The sequence below is a fragment of the Antechinus flavipes genome, chromosome 3 (assembly GCF_016432865.1).
Source record: "Antechinus flavipes isolate AdamAnt ecotype Samford, QLD, Australia chromosome 3, AdamAnt_v2, whole genome shotgun sequence".
NCBI classification, from domain to species: Eukaryota; Metazoa; Chordata; class Mammalia; order Dasyuromorphia; family Dasyuridae; genus Antechinus; species Antechinus flavipes.
Genome location: NC_067400.1, coordinates 531,322,632 through 531,339,456, shown reverse-complemented (window position 1 = coordinate 531,339,456; position 16,825 = coordinate 531,322,632). Strand labels below are relative to the sequence as shown.

The 16,825-nt window shown below is 37.4% G+C and overlaps 1 protein-coding gene across 15 annotated transcripts in view; it reads left to right on the top strand.

The window, feature by feature from the left end:
- The window catches only part of DLG2 (discs large MAGUK scaffold protein 2), a 2,591,935-nt gene that overhangs the window by 2,287,945 nt on the left and 287,165 nt on the right, over positions 1–16,825 (top strand). The window contains exon 1 of one of the 15 annotated variants that reach the window (XM_051987249.1): positions 13,593–14,305. The exons of the other annotated variants lie outside the window; for them this stretch is intronic. The gene's annotated coding sequence lies outside the window, so the exon portion shown is untranslated. Of the gene's footprint in view, positions 1–13,592; positions 14,306–16,825 lie in introns of those variants that run through there. 15 annotated transcript variants of the gene reach the window in all.

The following is a 16,825-nucleotide window of genomic DNA, read 5'->3' as shown; positions in this document are numbered from 1 at the left end:
TTCTGAGTCTTGTTTCTACAATAAAGATACATACTTGAAATACCTGTGTTATGGGGTAGTGTTGAAGAAAGGGCTTAAAATAAAAATGAAAATGCTAAAGAAATCAGGGCTGTTTTTTCTCCAACATTCTCAACATTTATCCAACATTTTCAAAAATGAAAATTATTTCATAAAGATATCCAAACTCATTTTATATAAGGTAATAGGTTAATGGTTCATCAAATCTCCCATTTATTTCCCAATGTCCTGTAAAAGTTGCAGTTTTGAAAGTAAGCATGTATTGTTAGTTTTTATTCACTAGTCAGCAAAGATTTACCCAATCAAGCAAAGTCTTATTAATTCAGACTTTACTGATTTGACATTTTGCAATGATCTGGAAAGAGACTAGGATGAAGTTTGTTTTTGTTTAGCAAAATCTGCCTTCATAAATAGAATAGATTAGTAAACAAGATTGTTGAAAAATGCTATACTATGAAAATATGCTATTTTCAGGTTATAAAGATTGTTTAGAATTCAGTTGGGGTTCATATGATTTATCTTTGTATCATCATTATCATCCTTTCCCTTCCCCATTCCTTTCAGGAAATAGGAGCAATAATAACAATAATAATAATAACTATCATTTTCATAAACTTTAAGGATTGCTTTTTTATCCTCACAAAAACCCTAAGAAGCAGGTATTATAATTCTCTTCATTTTACTGATGAAAAGAGAAGTTAAGTGACTGGCCCCAAAAAACAGCTAGTAAATGTCTGAGGCAGAATTCCAACTTCAGTTTTACTGACTTCAAGTTAACACAATAAAATCCTATTTCCCCTGTTAATTATTATATACATATTAGGAAATATAAATTCAGGGCTTCCAGGGGTGAGCCAAGTATTTACAACAAAATTTGTAATACAAATTATTTATATTAACAAATGTTATCTCTGCACACATTTGAGGACATTTTAAATACTACGTTAACAATATGTCTCAAGAGCAGCACATATTCTAAATTAGTAGAAATGCAGTAGCTAAAAGCCAGGAATCTTGGGTTCAAGCCTCAATTCTGGCACTAATTAGTTTTATAACTTTAGTCAAGTCATTTAACTTCTGCCACTTCAGCCTTTCCCCCTCCTCCTCCTCTTCCCCTCTCTCTCCTCATCCTCTCCCTTCTCCTCTTCTCTCTCTTTCCCCTCTTTTAGTTTCCTCTTCCCCTCCCCTTTCTCCTCTTCCCTTCCTCCTCTTTCTTCTTCCTCTTCTTCTTCTATTAAAGAGAAATTTTTAAAAAGTGGCTGTTTGTTTCTCTGGGTTATATACAAAAGTGGACAAATCAAGTAGCATAATCAAATTTATTTAAAAGCATATTTGCTTGTACAGTCGAAATCTTGATTTGAAGCTGATACTAATTATCCTATCTTCTCCACACTTCAATGTCAATTGTTTCTACCCTTTTCCAAATAATTGAGGTACTTTTGCTAGTTAATTCTCTGTAGCAGTCTTTAGTACTGCTAAATTAGTTAGGTTGAACTTAAGGACCATAAAAGGACAGCAAGCTTTGGTAGATTAATTGCTACCTTCCAAGTTACAGAGACATGGGTTCAGATGCCACATTGACACTTCTTAGCTACATGACATGGTCATAATGTTTAATTTCTCAGACTCTCAGCCTGATAAATCTTTTAATTTCTCTGAGCCTCAGGCAACACTAATTTACTAAAGTGTATAGACTGATTCAATCACAGTTGCTTGCTTATAAGTAAAAAAAAAAATGCCATCCCTTTAAAAATAGACATAAAAATGTTTAAAAAAAACATTTGCCTAGTTCACATTGGGGAGGCATGATAATACATTAAAGCATTTGTCCTGGAGTCAAGAATACCTGATGAGTTCCAATCTGGCACTTACTAACTGGGAGAACCTGGGCAAACCACTTAATCCCATTTGCCTCATTTTCTTCATCTGAAAATGGACTAGAGAAGGAAACAGCAAACCACTCTATTAGTTTTGCCAGGGGGAAAAAACTTTGAATGGGATCACAATTAATTCATGTGGCCTTCTCAGCATGAGTACAAATCAATGAACTCTTGTTTTCATCTGCTTTCTCCAACCATCAACCAATCACTCATTAATAAACACCTACGATGTACCAGGTATTATATTCCATACTCAGGATGCTCCATTATTGTGCTTGTATATATAGTCTATTTGTAATAAAGTTAAGCCTAAGGCCAGATTATTTTGCATGATTGATGATTGGAGTTCACAGCCCTGTGTTCTAACCAGAATTTCCTGACTCACTCTCATTTCCTTGTGGTCTTATTCTTCTGGAAGGGCGATAAGCTGTTTCTCCATAGACCTTATATTCCTATAAAACCCTATTCATTATTTAAGTTAAATTGGAAGTCTCTTAGACTAGAGGGATCATTCAATGCCAAAGTCAGCTACCAGGAGATGAATTTTTTTTTTTGACCACAGGTGAAAGAAGTTGTAGTTGGAATCAGCAGGAAGGAAGTAGGGGATATGTTTTCATCACTGAAATGATAGTCTTTAAAAGGTTAACATATCACATTTTGAAGTTTAAAAGCAATATATGTTTACCAATAAAAAACAAGAAATATGGGTTTGGTTGACTGGAGAATTTGGTTTTCATTCAGGTTATGCTCCTAATGGCTTGTGTGATTTTGACAAATTGCCTTTCCTCTATTAAATATGTCTAACACATAATAAGTGCTTTACCTTCATCACCTATAAAATGTAGGGTTTGGATTAAAATACTCTTCAGGATCCTTTCAGTCTAATATCCTGTGATTCTTTGTAGGGAAAAAAGGGCAGAATTGTAGATAGAAGTCAAATGATACTGAAGCACTTTACATTGTCATCCAGTAAAGTAGATGGGATGGGGTCTTTTGGGAAGATCACATGGAAGACAACCATGTCTAGTGATCTTATGAAGATCAAATCTGGAACAGGGAGCACTTGAACAACATGGACAATTCATAGGGATTGTCATACATTTAATGGGCAGTGCATAAAGGAGCACAGAGGATAGGATGCCAGAACTAGAATCAAGAAGACTAAATTTCATGACTACAAATACAGCCCCAAACACTTATTTGTTTTGTTACCTGAGCATGTCATTTAATCATTTTTGCCTCAGTTTCTTCATCTGTAAAAGGTGCTGAAAAAAATGATATGTCTCTGCCAACAAAACCCCAAATGGAGGCATGAAAATTCAGACACAATTGAAATGACTGAACAACAATAACAACCAAAAGGTTTTATGCAAAACATAAAATGCTACATAAATTTGAGTTATTTAGGTAAGATGTATATGTGGAAGTGGGTGAGAATGGGAGGAGAGGTGACCAAGTAGCTGTAATATCAGTAGTCAACTTTCTAGAAAGGTTTAAAATTTAGGAAGTGCTTTCCTTTGAAGTTACTAGTTACAAGTATGATTGTTCCTATTTAATAGAGAAGAAAACTAAGTCTTAGACCAAGTTATTTGTATTTATATCCTCAGAGTATAGCACAGTGCCTGGCACATAGTAAGTGTTTAATAAATGTTTGTTTCCCTCCTTCTTAAGTAATTAGTGCAGGTCATTCATCAAGTTCCAGCATGGATAATCCACTAACATATAATCAAGAATTAGCTGTCTATCTCACTCCTATGGTTATCATTCTCCAATTGTTGAAAAGAGTATTTGGACCTGTCATTTCAATCACTTGGAGTTTACCACCAGCTTCCCACACACCCATCAGAAGACTAATCATTGTCATGATTGTGGTCTGCTTATGTTGAGTGATAAGATGAGTAGAAAGCAAAATCTCAGCCCAGCCACCAGACTGGGAAAAAAAAAAAAAACGAGAGAGAGAGAGAGAGAGAGAGAGAGAGAGAGAGAGAGAGAGAGAGAGAGAGAGAGAGAGAAAGAGAGAATATCCTATGGGGGTGGAGATGAGTGGGCTTCAGTATTATTTGGCTAAAGCATAAATTAGGAAAACTCTCTGACAGTCAAATCTGCAGATTCTGGAAAATTATAGCATAGAACAGGGTTGCCCCACATTGTTGTTGTTCAGTTACTTTTCAGTCATATCTGACTCTTCGTGACCCCATTTGGAGTTTTCTTGGCAAAGATATTGGAATGGTTTGCCATTTCCTTCTCCAGCTCATTTTACAGATGAAGAAACTGAGGCAAAAAGGGTTAAGTGATTTGCTTAGAGTCACATATAGCTACTAAGTGTCTGGGGCAGGTTTTAAATTTAGAAAGATGAGTCTTCTTGACTTTAGGTCCAGCTTTGTATCTATTGCACTTCCCAACTGCCCATACACAATACAGTTCTCACCTAAATCTCCCAACAAAGCAAACTCATGTCATGTATTCTTGCAAAAATGGGCTAATGTACTCTCTTATCAAAACCTTCTTCTAAGAGAATTCCAATGGAGTCCAGGTATCTATGTATGTATGTTAAGTATACCTTAAGTATCTGATCTTGTGGTGAGACTAGTTCTTTTTATTTAGGAAATAGTACTTTTACTGGAGTATGGTTTTAGGCTTGACTATTTCTGCTAGGGATCAACACAGAGAAAGAGCAAAAGAGGCCTAAAGTTTCTGCTTTGAGTCTCAATATTGACCTTGTCTTGCTGGGTGTTTCAGCCTCAGTTTCCACATCCACAAAATGGGGAAAATCTGCCCTCCCTATATGACAAAGTTGTTGGGAGAAAACTGTTTTCTATATTGGAGGTGGGTTATGGTTGTTTCCCTGCATAACCCAGACCACTATGAATTTCTAAAGTCACTCACTAGAATATATAGAATGTAAACTCTTTCAGAATCATAAGATAGCCCTATGTAATACCAACAGTTCCCAACTTGCAGATACCCAACCAAAAAAACTCAGTTTGATGTGTATACATGCATCCTCCTTTATAAGAGAAATTTCCTGTAAACAAATTTTGGAGTAGGGGGAGTGAGGAAGAGGAAAGGAAGGGAAGACAAAAAGGGGAAAGTGGATGGTGTTCCTTTGGTGATGTGAACATATTACTTTCCTTTCTGTGTATCACATTTTAAGAAAGACATGAACACACGATCTAATTTTCAGGAACATGACCATGATAGAGAGAAGACTGAAGATTTTGCCATATGAGAATCAGTTAAAAGTACTGTGGGATTTAGCTGGAAGAAAAGAAGACTTGAGAGAGGGGAGGAGAGCAGCATATCTTTAAAAGAACTGCCACATTCAAGAAGGATTAGTCTTTATTCTTGACCTAGAGAGCAATAGGGGGAAGTTACAGAGGAACAAATATAGGTCCCAAGTAAGTAAGGAAAACCTTCTTAGGGATTAGAGCTATCTAAAAGGATAATGGATGACCTCGAGAAATTTCTCATCTCTGGAAGTCAAGCAGAAGTTAGATAATGATAGAGAATTTTTGTTTGGGAACAAGTTAGATTACATGACTTCAACTGTGGTATTCCCATTCTACTTTTTGTACCTTCTAAGTAGTAATTCTCACAGTTTAGGGATAGAGGTTGATGAATCAATTAATCAGTCAATTAGCAAGCACTTATTAAGTGCTTATTATGTATCAGGTACTAAGCTAAGTCCCTGAGATACAAAAATAAAAATTAAGTGGTCCCTGCCCTAGAGAAGATTGCATCTTACCTGGAGAAACAGCTTGTGCACATATGTGGTACATATTCTGATTTCATTCTCCCTAGTACCTACTCGGACTGGTAGATTGTGTCTCCGGGGGGGGGTTGCTTCCTAAAGCACACCAATTTTTGCAAAATGATGTTTACTGAGAAAGAATAACAAAAATAACAGAGAAAGAAAACAGTAACTGAGAAAGAATACCAAAGTATAAAATTCATCCCCCTCCGCCCAAGACTGGGACACAGTCCCTCACAGGTATCATCAAATGAGGTAATATCTGCAAAGAATTTAGCATAGTCCCTGGCATATATGATATTCAATAAATTCTTGTTCCTCCATATAGAGAGAGTACAGGGGAAAGTGGGTTCAAGATTAGAGAACTCACATGACAAAGGGATGACTAACAGTTCCTGGGTTCTTCTTTTCTCCTCAGTGGAATGCTTATGACTTCCCCTTGGTCACTGGCCTTGTAGCATCCTGGAATTCCTTTTATCATTGTGTCTAGTTTTCTTCTTCAGATCATTATTATTTTTTTTTTTTTTGCAGGAAAGGGGCAGAGGGAGATAACATTATCAGCTCTAGTGAAAAGTTAAAATTTCCCAACATTTTCTTCTAGTTAAAGGGGTAGGGACAGAGATTCCTGAGAGCTCAAAATTACTTCATTATTAGGCTGACCTGCTTTTGGAATACCAAATATCCAACTAGCTTTCTGCTTTGTCATTTACTCTCAAACCAGATTTTTTCTCCAATTAGTTCCAATATATTCTTAATATAGTGTTATCTCATGTCAACCAATGACTCCAATATTCCTTCCAAATTGATTAAGGGATTGTTGGGTTTTGCGGGGTGAGGGGGGGGGTTGTACCTTTGATTGATTCCATAGCAATGTCTAGGAATTTTTCTCAATTATTTTATACCTTTGATTGCGTGTATCTTCTACTTATTGAAAATGTACTTTATCAGGGTCTAGAATGTTTTGCTAGTTACAATAATTATTAATCGTAATATATAATATATATAATATTATATAACATAATATAATATAACTAATATTATATATAATTGTTATTTATATAATAATAATTGGTTTGGGGTGATTTGTTGACTTATTCTATCACCAAGTCTAGACTTTCTGTGGTTTTTTTAGAATATAGTGGACCTCTGCCTTTACATAGTGAATTGATTAGTTCAATAATACAAATAAAAACAAAGAAAACATAAGATAATTTTGTCAGGATGGCATTAGAAGGGGAAGGTATCAAGAAAGGCTTCCTATAGGAGTTGGCATTTAAGCTGAGCCTTGAAGGAATCTAGGGATTAGAGAGGCAAAAGTGAAGAGAAAGAGCCTCTCTGAGGAAGGATGTCCAGAAAACTTCTTCCTCAAAGGCATGCAGGTGGGAAATAGAATGTCAATAAAGATAGGTTGGCTCCCTTCTAGTATGGATGAAGAGAAGTACTGTGTAATAAATCTTAGAGTAGGCTAGAGCCAAACTGGGAAAAGCAAACAAAAAGAAAGAAGAGAATGTTTCCCCATACACTTGGAAATTGTGCCAGAATATAAAAGATCAACTAACTACCTTTCCTTCCAAATATTTTATATTCTACTATCGTTATGTGCTCCTTCCATAGCCTTTGCAAATGGCATGTGACAAACCTTTTCTCATCTTAACAGCTCTTTTTGATACCTTTCATTTCTTTTTCCATTCTACTTTACTCCAAAAAAGAAAATTACCTTTTATTGGCTGACATGAGCCAACTATACATTAATCAACTGTGAAAAGATATGTCTCTTCAGATATCAGACTGAAAAAGCATAATAGCAATATATTAATAAGCTTCTCCAGGCTTCCCTGGGACAACCATATACAGAAAAAGGGCTAATCCTCTTGGTGAATTTCCAATTTGGCAGGCGTTGATACAGCTTCTGAGCCTTTGAGACTCCAGAGTCACCTCCACAGTATGATGAGACATTGAAATAGGATCTTGATGGCAGGCAGTGAAACTCCATAATGTCCTGAATACCTTTGCAAACAACATTTAAATTTACTTTGCAGAGTTGAAGTGACCCTCTACTAGAATCTTTTGCTATATTAATATGAGGTAGGAATATCAATATTCTACTTTTTCAGTCTGATAACTTTGGAGATACATCTTTTCAGATCATGTTGAGTAAAGCATTGTAGGCTCAAATACACCAAAAATCATTTGTTAAGCACCTACTATGGTGCTTAATGGCAGGAGATGTGGTTATTGCTGAGGATTCAAAACCATCGTAGAACTCATATGGATTAGACAATGAGTAACTTAGTATGTACATATGGTAGGAAAGCAAGTCTGAAAGGAGACCCCATTAGCAGTTGAGGGGATAAAGAGGAGATTTGAACTGAGTCTTAAAGGAATCCAGCAAAAGGGTGAGACAGGAAAGCATTCCAAGCCTGGGAGAGGAACCAAGGCAAAGGTACCAAGACAGAAAAAGCAATATCTTGTGTGGGGAAGTAGGCAAGTAAAGATGGATAATTAAATGGGTGGAGGAGAATAAAGTATAAGAACACTGCAAATTTACAATAGAGGTAGGTTGTAAAAATCTTTAAATTGCAGATTTACATTATTAATTACATTTATTTATTAATTACATTATTAATTACATTTGATCCTAGGAGAAACAGTGAACAATTGGAATTTATTGAGGCAAAGAGGGAGGTGAGAGAGGTGACATAATCAGATCTGCTCTTTAGGAAAATCCCTTAGATTGGAGGGAGAGAGACTTGAGATAAGGAGATCAACCAGAAAGCCATTACAATGGTCAGTGAAGGGTTGCATCTAGGTCACGACTATGTGAGTGTAGAGAAGGAGGGATATATGGAAAATGTTGTCAAGGTTGAAATGACATAGATAGATAGATAGATATAGATATAGATATAGATATAGATATAGATAGATAGATATGGCATATGAAGTGAGTCTGAGGAGTTGAGGTAGATGAGAAGGCTGCCTTTGCCTCAGCATAGAGATGAAGATTAGATATATACATCTGGCAATAATTGTTCTAGAAATAACAATTGAATTAGCAAGAGTTGATAACTCTCCAATTTAGAGAATATAGAAAGAAGAGAGAAGGGGATCCAGGACCGGTCCTTTAGGAAAAACCATGGTTAATAGGGATAAACCAGAAAATGGTACTGAGGAGTCAGACAGATAGGAGGAACCAGGAAAGAGCATTTTCACAAACACCTAGAAATAAGAGTATATGATAAGGAGTTAAATATTGTAGGGCTGTGAAGGAATATCAAAATTGAAAAAAGGACTGGACTCATAAGAGATCATGAGTAACTTTGAAGAAGACAGTTTTTAATTGGAAACCAAAATTTGGAAGGGAGATAGCAAAGAACTTTGAAAAGGTGAGAAGAGAAAATGGAGGCATCTGGTACATATGTAAATTCTTTTCTCCAAAAGTTTAGCTGAGAAGGGGATGGGAAATATAGGGCAATTGCTTACAAGAATGATTACATCAAGTGAGAGATTTTTGTTTTGGTTTTTTCAGAATTAAGGAGACAAGTGTTTTGTGAATAGCAAGAAAAGCAATAAAGAGAAATTTCAGATAAAAAAGAGAATGAAGATGTTAATAGAAGCAATATATTGGAGAAGCAGAGAAGGGATGGAATCGTTAGCTTCTGCAAAAAAAAAAAATAATCACTTCATCTGAAATTAGAGTAAAGGAGGAGATCTTTGTAGAAGATATTTAAATAATATGAGCAAGGTGGAGAGACTACGAGAATGATCTCAAGGAATGGTTTCAATATTTATGGTCAAGCATGAGGTAAGATCTTCTGCTGTGAGGCTGGGAGAAGAAGTCCTGTGGGAGGCTTCAGGAGAGACAAGGAAATTTGCAACAACTTTTATGGAGGTTTGGATAGCAAATCAATTAGAAAGGGATAAAATACTTGTCTTGCCACTGTTGGGGTCCAGTTGAGATCAGATAACATAAATTTGTAGTAAGTCTAGCCAGCACAGTTACAGTATTTCCTCCAGCTCTGTTCAGCAGCACATTCAGAACAGGAGAAAAAGAAAGGCATATATGTATATATTGGCAGTAATCCAGGCATGGCAAAGCATGATGAGTAATGAGACAAGCAGAAAAGGAAATCAATGTGGGAGGATAGAGTTGAGTTGGTTGATAAAAGGTAGAGAGACTAAAAGGAGAGTATAACCACAATAGAGGAAACAGCCTGAGAAGGAACTGAGGGTAGATGGAATGGAAGTCATCATGCACATGAGAACAGCTTCAGGGGTTGTAAGACGCAGTGAAAGATGGAGTGGTGAGATTGTGATCAAAAAAAGAAATTTCAGTATTCATGAACGAGGAAGCAGAACGTTTGTGTACAGCAGTAAAGTCAAAGGTATGGTCATTTCTGTGTGTAGCTGAGGTAGAGTCAGGGAGTAAGTCATGAAAATGACTGGGAAGGTAGGATATTTGAAGAGGTATCACTATCTATGTTAAAGTCCCCTAGACCTCAGTCTGAAAACAGGGGAAAGAGAAGCTGTGAGCCAGAAACTTGGCTGCTATTTGTCTTTTGTTCTCAAAGAGGACCATGATACCGGAAGGTGAGACCATGACTTGCAAGTGAATTGTATTTAAGTGAGGAAGGGTTGTGCAAAGTCACATGTCGCATTCTCTCCTCCTAAGTCGAGTAGCAAGACATAAATCAGGATGACTGAAGGTGCCCCTAGTATTTTTAAACTTAGGGCAATAGTCCTCAATTTGATTGAGGCAATGGTCATTAGGTGATTAAAATTAGGTTAAAATTGAGGTAAAGAATGGCCTCTTTGACCTGGTCAAAAAAAAAAAAATCAATCTGGGAGGGGAAGATCCTCAGGTTTTCTGGCCAAAACAAAAACAATTACTATTTACAATAGTTATTAATCTGGATTTTAACTGATTTAACTGGATTTAACTGCCATTTTCCAACTCAATATAGAAAAAATGGAAACAGTTTTCTTAGAAATTATGTATATGTTAATAGTTTGGCATATTTTATCCAAGAAACTTCCTCAAAGCAGAAGTTCAGGTACTTACTCTGCAAGGAATAAACAATTGCTCATGGTTCCATGACAATCAAATTAAAATAAACTGAAACACAAAGTTCCAAGGAGGATTAATTTACTAGCAAAGTGTGAATTGGGCAGCCAGACACAACTCATTAAGGAAGGAAAAGAGATTTTCTGAAGGGTAGGAGGGTCTATTGATAATAGCCAATAGAATCTGGATTAGATGATAAATTTGGATAATGTTAACCTCAAGTGAGGAGAGGTTACTTAGTAAAGGTAGTAAAGGGAGAATTTGAGAGTACCAAAGGGGAACACAGAGTATTCCAATCACCCTCATCTGAGCTGAGTTAAGAATGAGAGGAGAAAGCATAGTTAATACTCAAAAGATTGCTGAGGGAAAGTGCTGAGGGGGTTGTGTATCATTGAGGACCAGAAAGAGTGAAAAATAAAGTGGTTCATGTTAAAAGGAAGTTGGTTAATTATGGAGCAGGCATTCCAGAGAGCACAGTAGAAGGGCAGATATTGGGGATTAAGGATTGAGATGGATAAATGTGAAGAAACAGCTAAAGAGCTAAGATTGTAAATTGCAAATAAAAAAAAAAAAAAAAAAAGCGCTTATCTATGTCCACTAGAGGGAGTTTCCTTACCCAGAATTTGTCTAAAGCAGTGAAATCATAGATTCAATTCCTATTCCCATTCCATTTCTAATTCAGAAAACAACATTGAATCACTGAAGGCTTTGAGAGGCAGGAAGGTAGAAGTCTTACAAGGTAAAAGTCAGGAGAAGGTAGACCATAAGGAAGGAAGCATTACATATAGATAGCCTTTTCAAAAAGTTTAACAGTGAAAAAGAAGAAAATAGAAATGTGAGTAGTTGAGCTGCAAGAGTTAAGAGAAGGCTTGAGGAGACCTAAGTGTGTTTGTAGGCAGATGGAAAGGACCAATGAAAAGGGAAAAACTGAAGATGTCTAAATCAGAGGAGATTAGAATGAGAGTATCAGGTGACTGCTGGTGCAAGGAGTTAGAAGAAAGGGATTTAGAGATGGCTCTGGCTTTTAATTGCTTGTGATCATGGGCAAGTTCGTTAACTGTTCTGAGTCCCAATATCATCATCTGTGAAATGGGTTTGAGAATAATATTTGCGTAAGGCATCTTTGTAGGGGTGTTGTTACACAGTATAGAGATACCCTTCTGGAATTACTAGCTAGAAAACTGAGCTACAGCTGTCCTCCCTCTTATTATTATTATAACGACCCTCCTCCAGAACAAAGGACAAAAAATAAAAATAAAATGGCATATATATTCTAAGCTGCTATTTTGTGCCACCTTGCACATGGGAAATGCTTAGTAAAGTTTTCTTGATTGTGTGGTTTTTATTATTGTAAATCTTGAACACTAAATTGGGTATTCTGGATTAAAAACTGTAACAATAGAATGGAGCTGATCAGAAAAAAGCAGTGTTCAAGTTTCCCATTCCCATCCCACCAAAAGGTTCTCTTGTGCACTTATCTGGTATTTGGAAATCTCCAATTCTATTTTCCACCTTTGTTTTGCTGCCTTATAGTTTGACAAGATAATAGACTCTGTGAAAAATACTAATTAGAAACTCTTCCAGTGTACCACTCCCTTTAAGGAGAGTTCTCCTTGTAAACATGATGTACCTTAAAACACAGGCAGCTGGGTGGTTCAGTGGTTAGAGCTCAGAACCTGGAGTCAGGAAGGCTTATCTTCCAGAGTTCAAACCTGGCCTTCTCAGAAACTTTAGTTGTGTGACCCTGGGCAAAGTTATTTATCCCCCTGTTTATTTCAGTTTCCTCATCTGCAAAATGAGCTGGAGAAGGAAATGACTCTTTGTCAAAAAGTCAGACATAACATCAACACCATTTTTGGTTAGACTTTGACAAATTATATGATTTGTCATTAATGAGAAATTCCCTTTAAAGATGAAACAAAACTCTGATCATTTATGCCCTTTGATCCTGAAAGGCTGCTTTAAAAAAAATAAAGTTTCCAAGCTGCCATTTTGTTCATTTTTATCCCTTCAGAGAAGTTTAGAAGCAATCATTTATTCCACAAAATATTTCTGACTCCAAGTAATTCATATACTTACCATCTCAGTAAATGCCTCAGTTTCCCCATCTGTGTAATATGAGGGTTAAAAATGATGACTTTTAAGGTCTCTGTCAGCTCTAAATCTATGATCTCATGACCACCAAGAGTTAGAATATGCTTTGGAGATGTTAAAGACTTAACATTAACATTTCTATTTCATCTGATTTTTAACAGAGCCAGAAATCCTACCTGTCAACAGCAATAGTACTGATCATATCAATAAGATCTTCTTTCAATAGCATAAGTTCCATCTTAATAAAAAGAGGTAAAAAACGCAGCCTTTCAGTTTTACTGTCATAGAGTTTACATAGGCCAGAGGGGCTAATCTTTGTCTGTCTCTTCATTTGTAATAATCACCATTTATTTTTATAGGTCCGTCATGAGAATTTTTGTCATTGTTCAATCATTTTGAACATGTCCAATTCTTCTTTTGGGTTTTCTTGGCAAAGATACTGCAGTGGTTTGTCATTTTCTTCTCCATTACATTTTACAGATGAGGATACTGAGGCACATAAGTATCTGAGGCCAGATTTTACCTCAGGAAGATGAATCTTCCTGATTCTAGTCTCAGCCCTCTATTTATTGTGCCCCCTCGTTGCCCACTGAGAGAATTGAGCAGCCAATATTTCCCCTCCTGGTGCTTCATCTGGTTTCATATCCCTCCTATATTCGATGGCATTCTACCTTATATGAGTATATGCCTTGTCTTCGTCATGAAGCTCTTAGCTTGGCAGAGGTTACTGTTACCATGGTGTAATGGAAAGAGAACTTAACTTAGAATCAAAAGATCTAGGTTCAAGTCTGTTCCTTCAATTAACTGTTACCTTGGAGGACCTCTTTGAACCTTGGGTTTCAAACAGTTTTTAATGAGAAACTTACAATACTCAACTTCTTGGATTCCTTTGATGTTCTTTTATTCTATCCATTCTTGTATTCTTGGATCACAGAGTACATAGTAGGCACTTAGTAAATATTTCCTCTATTGGCTCAAATTGGATTTTAATCACACGCTTCTGTGTTTGCCATGCTATACTATAGTTGCATTTGAGATCTGCGCTTTTTCTTCCAAGTTTTGCCTTTCTTCCCCCATCCTTCACCTACGTCTAATCGTTCCACCTTAACAAGGTGCCTTGGATGCCGAGTGGGGATGGGGCATGGGTGCCAGTGGTGGGAAAGTGTTCTATTGGTTTGTGCTTGTACATCCCGAACACCAATTACTGTCATTGCTTCCAGTGCTGATGTGTTTATCAGGATGAGTTATAAGGGAATATGTGTACACAGGCAGCGGAGATGCGGCATGACCACCCCCTGTGATGTAAAATATGAGAGTCTAGGAGGGACTGTTTTATAATTCATCAGGTTCAGCAAGTGAATGCTGTCGGGTGGCTTAGTTATAAAGGCGAGCGTGCACCGGACGGCAGACAGGAGCGTGGAGCCCTAGCTAATCCAGAGAAGCTGCGTTTTGTGTGCTTGCTCGCTGCTCCCTGCTTTTGTTCCAATCATTCTGTGCTGGGTGAGTGATGCGGCTTTGAGATTATCATTGTTATTTAATTAGCTTCGGGAATCTGCCGGACAATTTGGACTCAACACTTGCTGTCATAGAAGCGGGTCGGTGTTTGGGGGCTTTAACAAATTGCATGATTTGCCTTTAATGAGAAATCCCCGGTCAAGATGTAATGAAAACGGGATCAATTATTCACTTTGATCCTGGAAGACTACATTGCTCACTAAAGTTTCTAAGCTGTCGTTTTGTCCGTTTTTATCCCCTCAGAGAGGCTTGGGAGCGAGTCTTTCTGCCACAAAATTGTTTTTCTTCGTGGCAGAAAGAAGTCACATAAAGGGAGGAGTGGGTTCTTCCCCCACCCACCCACCTCGGCATTAGAAAAAGCTCCAAGCTCCAAATTAAGGCACTTCTACAGCAGCCAGGGAGCTGACTCCAACGCAGCCCGAGCGCTAGGATGCGAGGTTCACAGGGAAAGCTTTTGTGTGGAACAGAATTGAGGGACTGTGAATAATTGACATTGTCGGAATTAACGGTATCATCAGTCCTATGGCGTGTGTGTGTGCATCATGGGGAAAAGAAATGATTTGCATTTGGCATGCCTGGTGGTGAGATATGTGAGAGGGAGGGAAAGAAAAGAAAGACTTGGCTCACTGGGGAGGGGGGTGAGGGGGAGAAATTCGTAGGAGCCACCAACCTTATAGGCAGATGGAGAAGGAGTTTCCGTGATCTTTACAGTAACTTACAAATCTTTTTGTCGCTTTACTTTTCGCTCTTTCTTGGACTCCCAGCTTTTAGTCTGACCTTTCCCATTGGGAAGTCTGGAGATTGGAGGGAGTGCTGGTCTTTGGTGGGAACTTTGCCGATCATTGAGCTCTCTTGGGAAGGTGGAGGGAAGCCTGCGGTATTTGTTCCCTGGTTTAGGAGAAGGGAAGGTGGAGACATTGTGGCCGACCGTCATTCCCCACCGCTCTCCTGCTTGCCCCTTTTGGAGTCTGGTAAACATTAAGTGCGAATGTAGCCCCTGTTCTTTGATTTCAGTGGCTGAATGATTCAAGGTCTCAGATGGAGAGATAGGGACCAGAAAAAATATATATCAAATGCATTTTCCTCCAAATTCCAAATGTAAGGAGAGGGTGCAGTTCCCATCTACCTTGTCATTTGGAAGGAGGCTGTTGAATTTTTGAGACCTTACTTGTTGTCTGTCCAAACTGTTTACTTCAAACCATTCTGTGGTGTTTATTTTCACTTTGCAGATGGCATCTCCCCCACCCCCATCCTCTGGCTTTTTTTTTTTTTAAGGGGCTTAGACAATAGTGTTAGCTTTCTTTTAGCTAAGGGAATTGGTTGGGTGGTAGCATTACTTGGAGAAAGAAGTTGTTAGCAGGTAATATATTTTATTCAATTATAGTCAATATTTAAGGTATTCTATTTGTGAATTGACAGCTTTTCTAATGATAGCATTAGAACTAGGAGAATCATCATGAATCTCCTCCCCCCCAAAAAAATTATTTTGGTGTAGTAGGAAAAATACTGACTTTAGAGTTAAAGGATCTGGATGAGAATCCTCCTTTTGCTATCTTATATACATAAGTACTAAATATGTTATATTGAGTACATTGCTTCATCTCTCCCCAACCTCAGTTGCCTCGTGAGTAAAATGATGAGTGAGAAATGATGAGTTCCTAGGTCTTTTCTTGTTCAAAATCCTCTGCATCTGAGATGGAAACTTAGGAAATGCAAAATATGGAGTATATTATGTGTAAAACTATTTATTTTGTCCAGAAGTGTTGGGGGGGACAGGGGAAGTAAGATTTGCTTAGAATAAGTTTGCTTTCCTATGTTACCAAGAAGCGGCACATTGTAGGAGGACTCTGGAGATCCAAAATTGTAATTTTTAGCAAGCACCTGCCCCTTAATGGGCCTGTAAAATTGTTTATATTTATCTCACTAAAACAAGAAGAGAAAAAGGAAAGGGGAGAGGGGATGGAGAGGAAGAATCTGATGCAATAATATGATTTAAGAAAGAAAACTTGGTGGATCACTTCAATTTCAAATGAACTGTCATTTAAAAATCCTATGTCTGGTATTACTTTAAAGCCCAATCCACACCACTAAATATTCTGAATTATGTTGATATATATGAATGCCCCTGAAAAGTTGTACAGTATCCGTGGGATATCTTTAATATTGACTTATATCCTACTCAGTTTTCAAAAGGAAACACACCAGGGCAGACAATGCATTTTGTGACTACCTCTGGGTTTTGATTCAGTGTTGTTTGTGTGCTTGTAGTCAAGCAGAATTCACTGAATTTCTCCTCATTTGGTAATTGTTTCTTTTTCTTTTCTCATCCTCTGGGGGGATGATCCAGTAAGCCCTGGGAACAATAACACATTAAAACATGTGTCTTAGCACACTGAGATGATTATCAGCTAAATTTCACTGAATTTCAGGATTGAAAGGGACCCTAGAGAATATGTAACTCATGGATTCTGAACCTGGGAGGAGGAGTAAGTCTGTGAATTAAAA